This window comes from Anolis carolinensis, unplaced genomic scaffold, assembly GCF_035594765.1.
Source record: "Anolis carolinensis isolate JA03-04 unplaced genomic scaffold, rAnoCar3.1.pri scaffold_10, whole genome shotgun sequence".
In the NCBI taxonomy this organism is placed as follows: domain Eukaryota; kingdom Metazoa; phylum Chordata; class Lepidosauria; order Squamata; family Dactyloidae; genus Anolis; species Anolis carolinensis.
Genome location: NW_026943821.1, coordinates 26,437,545 through 26,448,921, shown reverse-complemented (window position 1 = coordinate 26,448,921; position 11,377 = coordinate 26,437,545). Strand labels below are relative to the sequence as shown.

General features: G+C 36.7%; 1 long non-coding RNA gene across 3 annotated transcripts; it reads right to left on the bottom strand.

The window, feature by feature from the left end:
• Positions 1-4,719: 4,719 nt before the first annotated feature.
• Positions 4,720-11,137, bottom strand: LOC103281266 (uncharacterized). Of its 3 annotated transcripts, none has more exons than XR_010000845.1 (5): positions 11,005-11,137; positions 9,070-9,149; positions 6,480-6,588; positions 6,192-6,250; positions 4,720-5,067 (listed from the first exon to the last, which is right to left on the bottom strand). It is a non-coding gene; the product is annotated as an uncharacterized LOC103281266 (long non-coding RNA). The 3 variants fall into 3 exon arrangements; XR_010000844.1 differs by lacking the exon at positions 11,005-11,137 and adding an exon at positions 9,250-9,291; XR_010000843.1 differs by lacking the exon at positions 11,005-11,137 and having other exon boundaries at positions 9,070-9,289.
• Between the last annotated feature and the right edge of the window lie 240 nt (positions 11,138-11,377).

Below are 11,377 nucleotides of genomic sequence, written 5' to 3'. Positions count from 1 at the left end.
TTTGGACTTCAACTCCCAGAATTCCTAACAGCCTCAGGCCCTTTCCTTTTCCCTCTCAGCCGCTTAAGCAGGTTTAATTTCTCCATCATTCAGGTAAGAAATACTGTATATACTCGAGTAGAAGCCTAGTTTTTCAGCCCTTTTTTAAGACTGAAAAAGCCCCCCCTCGGCTTGTACTCGGGTGAGGGTCCTGGTTGGCTTATATTTGGGTCAGCTTATACTCGAGAATATATGGTACATTTATTATTTTTCTCTATTATTATTGGTATTACATTTAGCATTTTTCTCTATTATTGTTGCTACTATTACATTTATTTTACTTTATTTTTTATTATTTTTATTAATACATTTATTATTTCACTCTGATCTTATTATATTATTTTACTCTACTACTGTACTTGTATTTTTTCCTGTATTTATTATTATTATTATTACATGTATTATTTTACTCTATTATTATTAAAAGGATACATAAGCACATTTACATTGAAGAAGATGAGAATAATGATTTAATCAGAGTTGGGCAATCTTATCTTAGAGCTTTATGTAAATACAGTAGAGTCTTACTTATCCAACATAAACGGGCCGGCAGAATGTTGGATAGGCGAATATGTTGGATAATAAGGAGGCATTAAGGAAAAGCCTATTAAACATCAAATTAGGTTATGATTTTACAAATTAAGCACCAAAACATGTTAGACAACAAATTTGGCAGAAAAAGCAGTTCAATACGCAGTAATGCTATGTTGTAATTACTGTATTAATGAATTTAGCACCAAAATATCACGCTATATTGAAAACATTGACTACAAAAATGTGTTGGATAATCCAGAACGTTGGATAAGTGAGACTACTGTATTCAAAAACATTTAACCTACCGATGCCTCAATTAATGTAATTTTATTGGTATCTATTTTTATTACTGGAGTCAATGTTTTCCCAGTTATTTTGTGGTAAAATTAGGTGCCTCGGCTTATATTCGGGTCGGTTTATACTCAAGTATATATGGTAATTTGCACATTTATGCCTTTGGTGAGAACACTAAAAAACCCAGAAAATAATTTCTCACAACCTGCAGGCAATGTTTTACCAATGTAGTTGCCACCTTGAATGTTGTGACTTTACACTGAAATCGTGTCGGCATGAGCAAACCCTTCTTCTATGACTTTGCTGATACATGAAAAGTTGCAAAATTTTTTTAGCCCCCAGAGATTTTCTCCTCCTTCTGCTCCTATGTAATTTACACTACATAAGTAATGTTGTCAGCTGCAAAATGAATAATTTTTATAAACCTTCCCTGGAGATCGTGATCACTGCTGGTGATGGAGAAAGTGGATATGTACAAGAACGCACTGACTAATTTAGAAGACTGAAATATATTCTGGAAAATAAAAGGAAACTTTCTAAAAATAATCCTGGTGAAGGCATTTGGAGCAACTTCCTGAGGGCAAGATCTGGTTGATAGCGGAACACACCGCTTCAAGAGTGTAAAGTCTCCTTGTCGGTTTTTAAATCGTGGCTGGATGGTCATCTGTTGGGAATGCTTTGCATGTTCCAGCATTGCAGAGATTCTTCTATTAGACATGTCCGATCGATGAAAAAAATGTTTCAATTCTCGTTTCTAAAGGAGGGGGCGCTGGTGCTTCGATATAGAAAGCATTTCCGATTTTTTTCACCCAAAAATTTCCGATATTTCCGAAAATTCGTAATGATTCTAAATGTTTCTAAAATGGTGGATGCGCATGCGCAATCACAAAAAAAAGCCCAGCCCAGAATGGCTCACCTGGGCTACACAAGGGGCTTTTATGGCAATCTTCCATGGGGACGCAGAGGACCCTAGCCCTCACCTTTGCGTCCATCGTGGAAGCTTCTGATTGGCCGGGGAGCGGCAGCCATGTTAGGCTGCGCTAAGCTCCCATTCAAGGTAGGTTGCAGAAACAAAAACATTTTTTTAAAATATTTTTTAAAATATATTTTTTTAAAAAAATTGGGGAAAAAAATTAACGAAACATTAAGAGACAATTAGAGAATGGGCCAACAATGGTTCGAATTACATTGCTGGTTGCGCTGTGAGACAATGTCTCGGAATGCGTATCAAAAAGCGAGAACAATCCGAAATAAATCCGATATATGATTCAAAACGATTTTTTGGACATGTCTATCTTCTATGATTCTGCTGCCACCTGATGGCTGTCGTCTTCTACATTTTCAACTTGCACAGAGGAGAACAAGCTCTGAAGAATATCTTTCGACCTAAACCAAATTTGCAAAGTATCACAAAGCCTCTCTTCAGTTTTTTCTTCCTTTGAAACAACATAGTGCCCAAAGGCCATAATTTCAACATAAAGTATGCGAAGAAAGTCAAAAGATTCCGCTCAAAGCCTTGTTGAACCATAAATCAAAGCGCAGAGCAGATAGAGGACTCTTGTCATCCTCCTTAGGATGCAGCAGCACGTCACATTGTTCCAATTAAATTATGAATTATGAGACATGACAACTATTTGTTTGAAGTGTGTCCGCTATATCATTTATGGGCTATAATTAACGGGGTATAATCTTTTTTTGTGATCGTGGAAACCTGCACTTGCCCAGCCTTTGATGTGCCGATATTTGAATGGCTTGAAGTGAAAAGGAAAAGGGCTCAGATTAACTCATCAAGTTTTATTTTCGGTGTTGCCAAATTGCAGGAAAATGGGGAGGGTTGGGGAGGGGAGATTATAACACATTGGGCTTATAATAGACCAAAGAAACAAAGAAGTTTCAAGCACAATGCATGTCCTGATGGAACAATTTGCTCGGAACTGATTCTGTGCAAAGAGAATTCTATCGGTTTTACTTACCTCATTCATTACACATTCTTGGATTCATTTCAATTACTGTATATACTCAAGTATAAGCCTAGTTTTTCAGCCTTTTTAGGACTGAAAAAACACCTCGGCTTATACTCAAGTGAGGGTCCTGGTGGGCTTATATTCAGGTCGGCTTATACTCAAGTATATATGGTATATTTATTATTTTTCTCTATTGTTATTGTTACACTTATTATTTTACTCTATTAAGTATTATTACATTTATTATTTTACTCTATTATTGATGTTACTTTTACATTTATTTTACTCTATTTTCATTATTATTAATACATTTATTATTTTACTCTAGTAGAGTCTCACTTATCCAACGTTCTGGATTATCCAACGCATTTTTGTAGTCAATGTTTTCCAAACATCGTGATATTTTTGGTGCTAAATTCGTAAATACAGTAAATACTACATAGCATTACTGCGTATTGAACTACTTTATCTGTCAAATTTGTTGTATAACATGATGTTTTGGTGCTTAATTTGTAAAATCATAACCTAATTTGATGTTTAATAGGCTTTTCCTTAATGCCTCCTTATTATCCAACATATTCACTTATCCAACGTTCTGCCGGCCCGTTTATGTTGGATAAGTGAGACTCTACTGTATTATAAAAATCCAAAAATATCTCTGCACCAGACACTATGTCCTCCCCAAGTCTACTTCAAAGGTAGGGAGAACTTTTTTCTTCCCAACCTAAGCTCCGTGGAAGGATAGGATAAAAATGCAGCAAATCCTAAAGCCTTAGTAGAACCGAAACCAAGTGTGTCTGCCCGATTTCTCTTCTTTGGGCGGAACAGACAAGCTATGTTATCACTTGCTGAAAATCCTAATTGGTATGGATTTTCCTTTTTTTCTCCTTTGAAAGAAGAGAGAATCTGAAATTTCTTTGTACCTTAATTGAATCCCATTTCCTCTGATGCGCTGCCTGATAATTCCTCAGAAGCGATTCAGCAAATCAACTTTAATAAGGTTGGAGGGAGAGGCTGGAGACGCTAATCCAATGAAGTTGAAAGGGAAGCCGACTCCCCTTTTTAATTTTAAATTCCCCGTCTCTGGCGTAAAATCAAGCATTGTTTTTGGGCTGTGTTGTTAGAGCGCAACAACGCTTCTCTCAGCTGTTTAATACCCTTTTTTCTAAACAGACTACAGTGGAGTCTCGCTTGTCCAACATAAAATGGGTGGCAGAACGTTGGATAAGCAAAAATGTTGGATAATAAGGAGGGATAAAGGAAATGCCTATTAAACATAAAAGTATGTTATGATTTTACAAATTAATCACCAAAACATCACATTTTACAACAAACTGACAGAAAAAGCAGTACAATACATACAGTAGTCTCTCACTTATCCAACATAAACGGGCCGGCAGAATGTTGAATAAGCGAATATGTTGGATAATAAGGAGGCATTAAGGAAAAGCCTATTAAATGTCAAATTAGGTTATGATTTTACAAATGAAGCACCAAAATATCATGTTAGACAACAAATTTGGCAGAAAAAGTAGTTCAATACGCAGTAATGCTATGTAGTAATTACTGTATTTATGAATTTAGCACCAAAATATCACGATATATTGAAAACATTGACTACAAAAATGCGTTGGATAATCCAGAACGTTGGATAACAAATTATGTTGGATAAGTGAGACTCTACTGTATTTAATCTGTGTTTGGAAATGTGTTGTGATTGGCTGTGTTAATATGTGTGCCTTAAGTTTCCTGTTGACTAATGGCAATCACAAATATTAATATTTTCTTAGACAAGGAAAACAGAGCTGTTTTTTTTTTGTTTTTGGTTTTTTTTTTACCGTTCCTTCCTCTGAAATAGAAGCTAGAGCAAGACAAGGCTCAACGAGAGTAAGAAAACTTCAACAGGTTTATTCTCCAGCAAACATTTTAAAAACAGGAACAAACAACTCTCGGAAAAGGAATATATAAACGTTCTACCATGCAACCAAGATAACACAATTAACGGGGAAGTTAACAAAGTTCAACAGTAAACATTATATATAAGACAGTAAACATGCCATATTGTGGACTCTTCTCTGTTCTAGGTCCTTGCATGCTTGGGTTGGTTTCCTAGGATGGTCCAAAGAAATCCGCACCACAGAAGTGCGTCGGTGTTTTTGGTCCTCTTCCCTTTCCACCCAACAACCAAAGCTCTTCTATGCTTGTGTCCCCGGAGAAGCAGACGGATGATTATGAACTACATGTGCAAAAGCAAAAGCAAAATTAAACCACCAAACGGCGGAGATACGGAAATATAGAGCTGGGAATAGGCAATGTAACAATGCTTATATTGTACTATGCTAATACTGTAATATATTGTATATACATATAATATTGATAATATTATAATGTAATACAATATGATAATAATACTATTATAATTGTATATTTATATTACATGTATTACTAATAGTATTGCAATATAGTGGTATAGTACAATATAGTAATGTATAATGCTTATATTATGCTATACTAATAATATATTATATATACATATAATAATAATAATACACTATTATAACTGTATACATGTAATATTACTAATAATAATATTGCAATATAGTGGTATAATATAATAAAATAATATATATTGTGCTATGCTAATAATACAATATATTGTCTGTACATATAACTTGTAAGCCGCCCTGAGTCCCCTTCGGGGTGAGAGAGGGCGGGATATCAATGTCTCTAATAAATAAATAAAAGCAGAGAGTCCTGAGCAAGGCCTTCATTACAACTATTCACACCCAATTTTATGTTAATTTTTTGTTATCTGAAAATTATTCCTAATGAATATACATAGGGGGTTGTTTTGTATTTTACAATATTTAATTATTTTGTATAAACTTGTAAATACACACGATTATAAATTCCTGTTCACATCACTGTATTTTAGAAGAAGAAAAACTACAACTTGAAAAGGGTTGTTGTGTTTTCCGGGCTGCCTGGCCATGTTGCATGTCTCTTAAGTTGGAAAGGCATCATGGCCTTGCTTCCTTCCTGAGATATGCTTTTTAATGATTGTTTTTATTGATGTTGATGTTTTTTATCGGGTTAATTGTGCCATGGCTTTGTAATTGGGTTTTTTTATTGTTGTATTGGGCATGGCCCCATGTGAGCCGCCCCAAGTCCCTTCGGGGAGATGGGGCGGGGTATAAAAATAAAGTTATTATTATTATTATTATTATATCCCACCTCCCAGTCCTCTGGGCATAACAGAAGAACCTACAATAGATCTGGCTAGAAAAGTCCAGAACGCATCTAACTGGCAAGTGTAAACCAATGGCGCCTACAATAGAGAGACCATGTTTTCACACTCACCAATTCATCCGATTCCAGGTTCCTGCTCAGTGGGGAGGTGGCCTATCTTCTCGAGTGGCCTAAAGAGAAAACCGCAGAGGAAGACAGGACCTCTTCTGTGAATCATTTCTCCTTTGCTTCCCAGGCTCCAACCAGGAGAACTCTGCCGCCCTCCAAAACTAGAGACCCACAGCTACCTGGAGAAACCTGACAACGACGGTAGTGGTCTCCCATCTGTTGTGCCCACTCCAGAGGCAAAATAAAATTAAGTATGTAATATTACTAATATTACATACTAATATCACGTACCAATCAACAGGGCAGTTGTCCTCCTCACTGAAGGATGCTGGCTCCGGAATCATGACTGAGATCCATATGCTTCCTCAGCCCGTTCGCTCCGCAAGCTGCAGTTTGGAATCTAGGGCATGAAACCAAGACCAAGGTGTTGGATTGCACGAACCCGAGGCCCCTTCTACACTGACATATTAAATCCAGATTATCTGATTTGATAATCTGGATTAAATGGCAGCATAGAAGGAACTTGAGAAATGAACTCCAAGACAATGTCCACACTGGCTGCACCAAGGCCTCCAATACAGTGTTCCCTCACTACTTCGCGGTTTGCTTTTCTCGGATTCGCTGTTTCACGGTTTTTCAATTAATAATAATAATAATAATAATAATAATAATAATAATAATAATAATAAAACAGGAAAAACTCAGCCGCTATCAGGACCTCAAGATTGAACTTCAAAGACTCTGGCAGAAACCAGTGCAGGTGGTCCTGGTGGTGATGGGCACACTGGGTGCCGTGCCAAAAGATCTCAGCCGGCATTTGGAAACAATAGACATTGACAAAATTACGATCTGCCAACTGCAAAAGGCCACCCTACTGGGATCTGCACGCATCGTCCGAAAATACATCACACAGTCCTAGACACTTGGGAAGTGTTCAACTTGTGGTTTTGTAAAATGAAATCCAGCATATCTATCTTGTTTGCTGTCATAATAAAATAATAATAATAATAATACATCACACAGTCCTAAACACTTGGGAAGTGTTCGACTTGTGATTTTGTGATACGAAATCCAGCATATCTATCTTGTTTGCTGTCATAATAAAATAATAATAATAATAATAATAATAATACATCACACAGTCCTAAACACTTGGGAAGTGTTCGACTTGTGATTTTGTGATACGAAATCCAGCATATCTGTCTTGTTTGCTGTCATAATAAAATAATAATAATAATACATCACACAGTCCTAAACACTTGGGAAGTGTTCGACTTGTGATTTTGTGATTTGAAATCCAGCATACAGATCTCATCTGCTGTGTTATAAGGTGTCTTTGTGTCAATAATAATAATAATAATAATAATAATAATAATAATAATGATGATGGAGGGTTGGAAAAGACTCCTTGTACTATTTAATCCAACCCCCTTCTGCCTTTGTCCACCAAAAGCACTAGCAAAGCACCCCCTAATAATTAAGTAAATAATAATTAAAATACCATTATAAACAAGCAAAGCTTTGGAAGATGTGTGCCTTTCCCTCCTCCCTTGCGCCACATGCACCTTCCTCGGCGGAGGAGGGAGCTTATTTTATTTACAGCATTTATATTCCGCCCTTCTTTCTCACCCCGAAGGGGACTCAGGGCGGATCACATTACACATATACCGTGTTTCCCCGAAAATAAGACAGTGTCTTATATTAATTTTTTCTTCCAAAGATGCTCTAGGTCTTATTTTCAGGAGATGTCTTATTTTTCCATGAAGAAGAATTCACATTTATTGTTGAGCAAAAAAAAAATGAACATTTATTATATACAGTACAGTAGCTGTCATCACAAACCAGCATAACCAGACAAACTGTGGATCCTATCAATAATTTCTTGTTACTACAGTAGAGTCTCACTTATCCAACATAAACGGGCCAGCAGAACGTTGGATAAGCAAATATGTTGGATAATAAGGAGGCATTAAGGAAAAGCCTATTAAACATCAAATTAGGTTATGATTTTACAAATTAAGCACCAAAACATCATGTTAGACAACAAATTGGACAGAAAAAGTAGTTCAATACGCAGTAATGCTATGTAGTAATTACTGTATTTATGAATTTAGCACCAAAATATCACGATGTTTTGAAAACATTGACTACAAAAATGCGTTGGATAATCCAGAACGTTGGATAAGCGAGTGTTGGATAAGTGAGACTCTACTGTACCATTATTTCCATGTACAACACTCTATGGTATGTACATTTACCGATCCTGCATGCTTAGTGTTCTGTTCGGCAGGCATGCTTCCAAACAAAACCTTTGCTAGGTCTTACTTTCGGGGGAGGCCTTATATTTAGCAATTCAGCAAAACTTCTACTAGGTCTTATTTTCTAGGGATGTCTTATTTTAGGGGAAACAGGGTAGGCAAACATTCAATGCCTTTTAACATAGAACAAAGACAAGACAAACATAGGCTCTGAGCGGGCCTCGAACTCATGACCTCCTGGTCAGAGTGATTCATTGCAGCTGGTTACAGCTGGCTTGCTCTCCCGCCTGCGCCACAGCTTCTGCTGCGGGGGGCAGATAAATGGCTTCGATGGGCCGCATGTGGCCCCCGGGCCGTAGTTTGGGGACCCCTGCTCTTGGCCTTCCCTTCTTCTTGGCCTTCTTAATGGACCCCCAATAAGTCCCTGATCCCTGCTGGAAACTAAGGGGGGAATTTGGTGGCTAGTAAGATACTCTTTTCAGACCACAGTCTCAAAACATACAGGACTCTTTTCCAGAGGGTTCTCAGCCAACCAAAGGCATCTGTTTTTAAAAAAGCCCTTTACTCAGTACTGCAAGTCCCATCACAAAGTGGAATCTCCCCCCACAATCCCCTCAACGTACTCTGCTCTCTCGCTTGGCACGTTCCTCTCAGGAGCCATTCGTGGGCTTGATGATACATCCGATGATTCTGTTGCTGTTGCCTGAGGAGAGAAGATGATTAAGGCTTCAGCAACATGGATGGTCAGGTTTATTTTATTTATTTTTTCGCTGTCAAGGCAGATCACATGGCTTCCACTAAACCTGAGGAAGACTTCTGAGGTGCTGCTTTTCCCAAGGCAAATGCACAACTGAGTGGTGGCACGCCCTATTTATAGCATTCCTCCTGGTGACATGGCGCAACCTGATTGGTCCTTGGTCGCCAGCCGGCACGATTTCATTGGCTGTTCCCTGCTCGTGCTCTGTTTACCTCAGGGGTCCTCAAACTTTTTAAGCAGAGGCCTAGTCCACGATCCTTCAGACTCTTGAGGGGCCAAATTATCATTTGGAAAAAAAATACCAACAAATTCCTGTCTTACTTGTAGTGCAAAAACAACAACAACAATGAAAGAACAATACAATATTTAAAAATAAGAACAATTTTAACCAAGATAAACCTATCAGGATTTCAATGGGAAGTGTGGACTTGCTTCTGGCCAATGAGAGAGTCAAGTTAATGAGGATTGTTGTTGTTGTTGTTGTTGTTGTTGTTGTCTGCCTTCAAGTCATTTCAGACTTTGGGCGAGCCTAAGTCTAAAACTTACCTTGGAGGACCTTGGTTTGGGGACCCTTAGCATTGGCTATTAATCCTGCAAATACAGCAGAGTCTCGCTTATCCAACATCCACTTATCCAACATTCTGGATTATCCAACGCAGTTTGCCTCCCGTCATGATCCACAGCTGTTTCTCTAGGCAGCAAGGATTTATGGATTTAATTTCCGACAATGCTGCTACTGTAAGTTCATTTTACGCAATTCTATCTTCATTTGTAGTCAATTTGTTAATAGCCAATGTTTTTGTAATCAATGTTTTCAATATACAGTAGAGTCACACTTATCCAAGACTCGCTTATCCAATGCTCTGGATTATCCAACGCATTTTTGTAGTCAATGTTTTCAATATATCGTGATATTTTGGTGCTAAATTCTTAAATACAGTAATTACTACATAGCATTACTTCGTATTGAACTACTTTTTCTGTCAAATTTCTTGTAAAACATGATGTTTAGGTGCTTAATTTGTAAAATCCTAACCTTATCTGATGTTTAATAAGCTTTTCCTTAATCCCTCCTTATTATCCAAGATATTCGCTTATCCAACATTCTGCTGACCCATTTATGTTGGATAAGTGAGTCTCTACTGTATTATTACATTTATCATTTTTCTCTGTTATTGTTGCTACTATTACATTTATTTTATTCTATTTTTATTATATTATAATACATTTATAATTTCACTCTGATATTATTATTATTACATTTATTATTTTACTCTATGTATTATTACACGTATTATTTTACTCTATTTATTATTATTATTATTACATGTATTATTTTACTCTATTTATTATTATTATTATTACATGTATTATTTTACTCTATTTATTATTATTATTATTATTACATGTATTTTACTCTATTTATTATTATTATTATTATTATTATTATTACATGTAATATTTTGGTGCTAAATTCATAAATACAGTAATTAATTACTACATAATGTTACCATGCTTTGAACTGCTTTTTCTGTCGATTTGTTGTAAAACATGATGTTTTTGGTGCTTAATTTGTAAAATCATAACCTAATTTGATGTTTAATAGGCTTTTCCTTAATCCCTCCTTATTATCTAACATTTTCGCTTATCCAACGTTCTGCCAGCCCGTTTATGTTGGATATTTCCCCGACTCCTTTGTTTCTTTCTGGAAAGATGGATGGAGTAAGTTTGCCCTGACAGTTGACACTTCTAGTAATTCTGCAAAATTTATTTTCCGGCATTTACTATGGATGGGTGTTACCTTGGGAAGGGATCACAGGCCATAAATTCAATTTCTCCCTCTGTTTTCCTCTTTGGGGAAGGAATGCTTGCAACATCACCTCCTGGACCCCCGTAGAGCAGTCGAATTTAATTTTTGCAAGACTTGTTGTTATTCAAGTTGTTGCCTGTGGATTAATAAAAGCATCAATTATTAAAACTCAGCAAATGCTCCCCGGTGGTTGTTTGCCGCAAAGTTAATGTTTAAGCGGAGGCCGCTGTTTGCAAGCTTAAGTAGAAATGTCTACATTTGGCCCTGTTTTGTTTGGGCTGCAAAATAAATAAATAAAAAATCCTCTCCGGAAATAGTAAATAGATAAATTCTTAACCGCATAATTGCAAGACCACTCATTTTA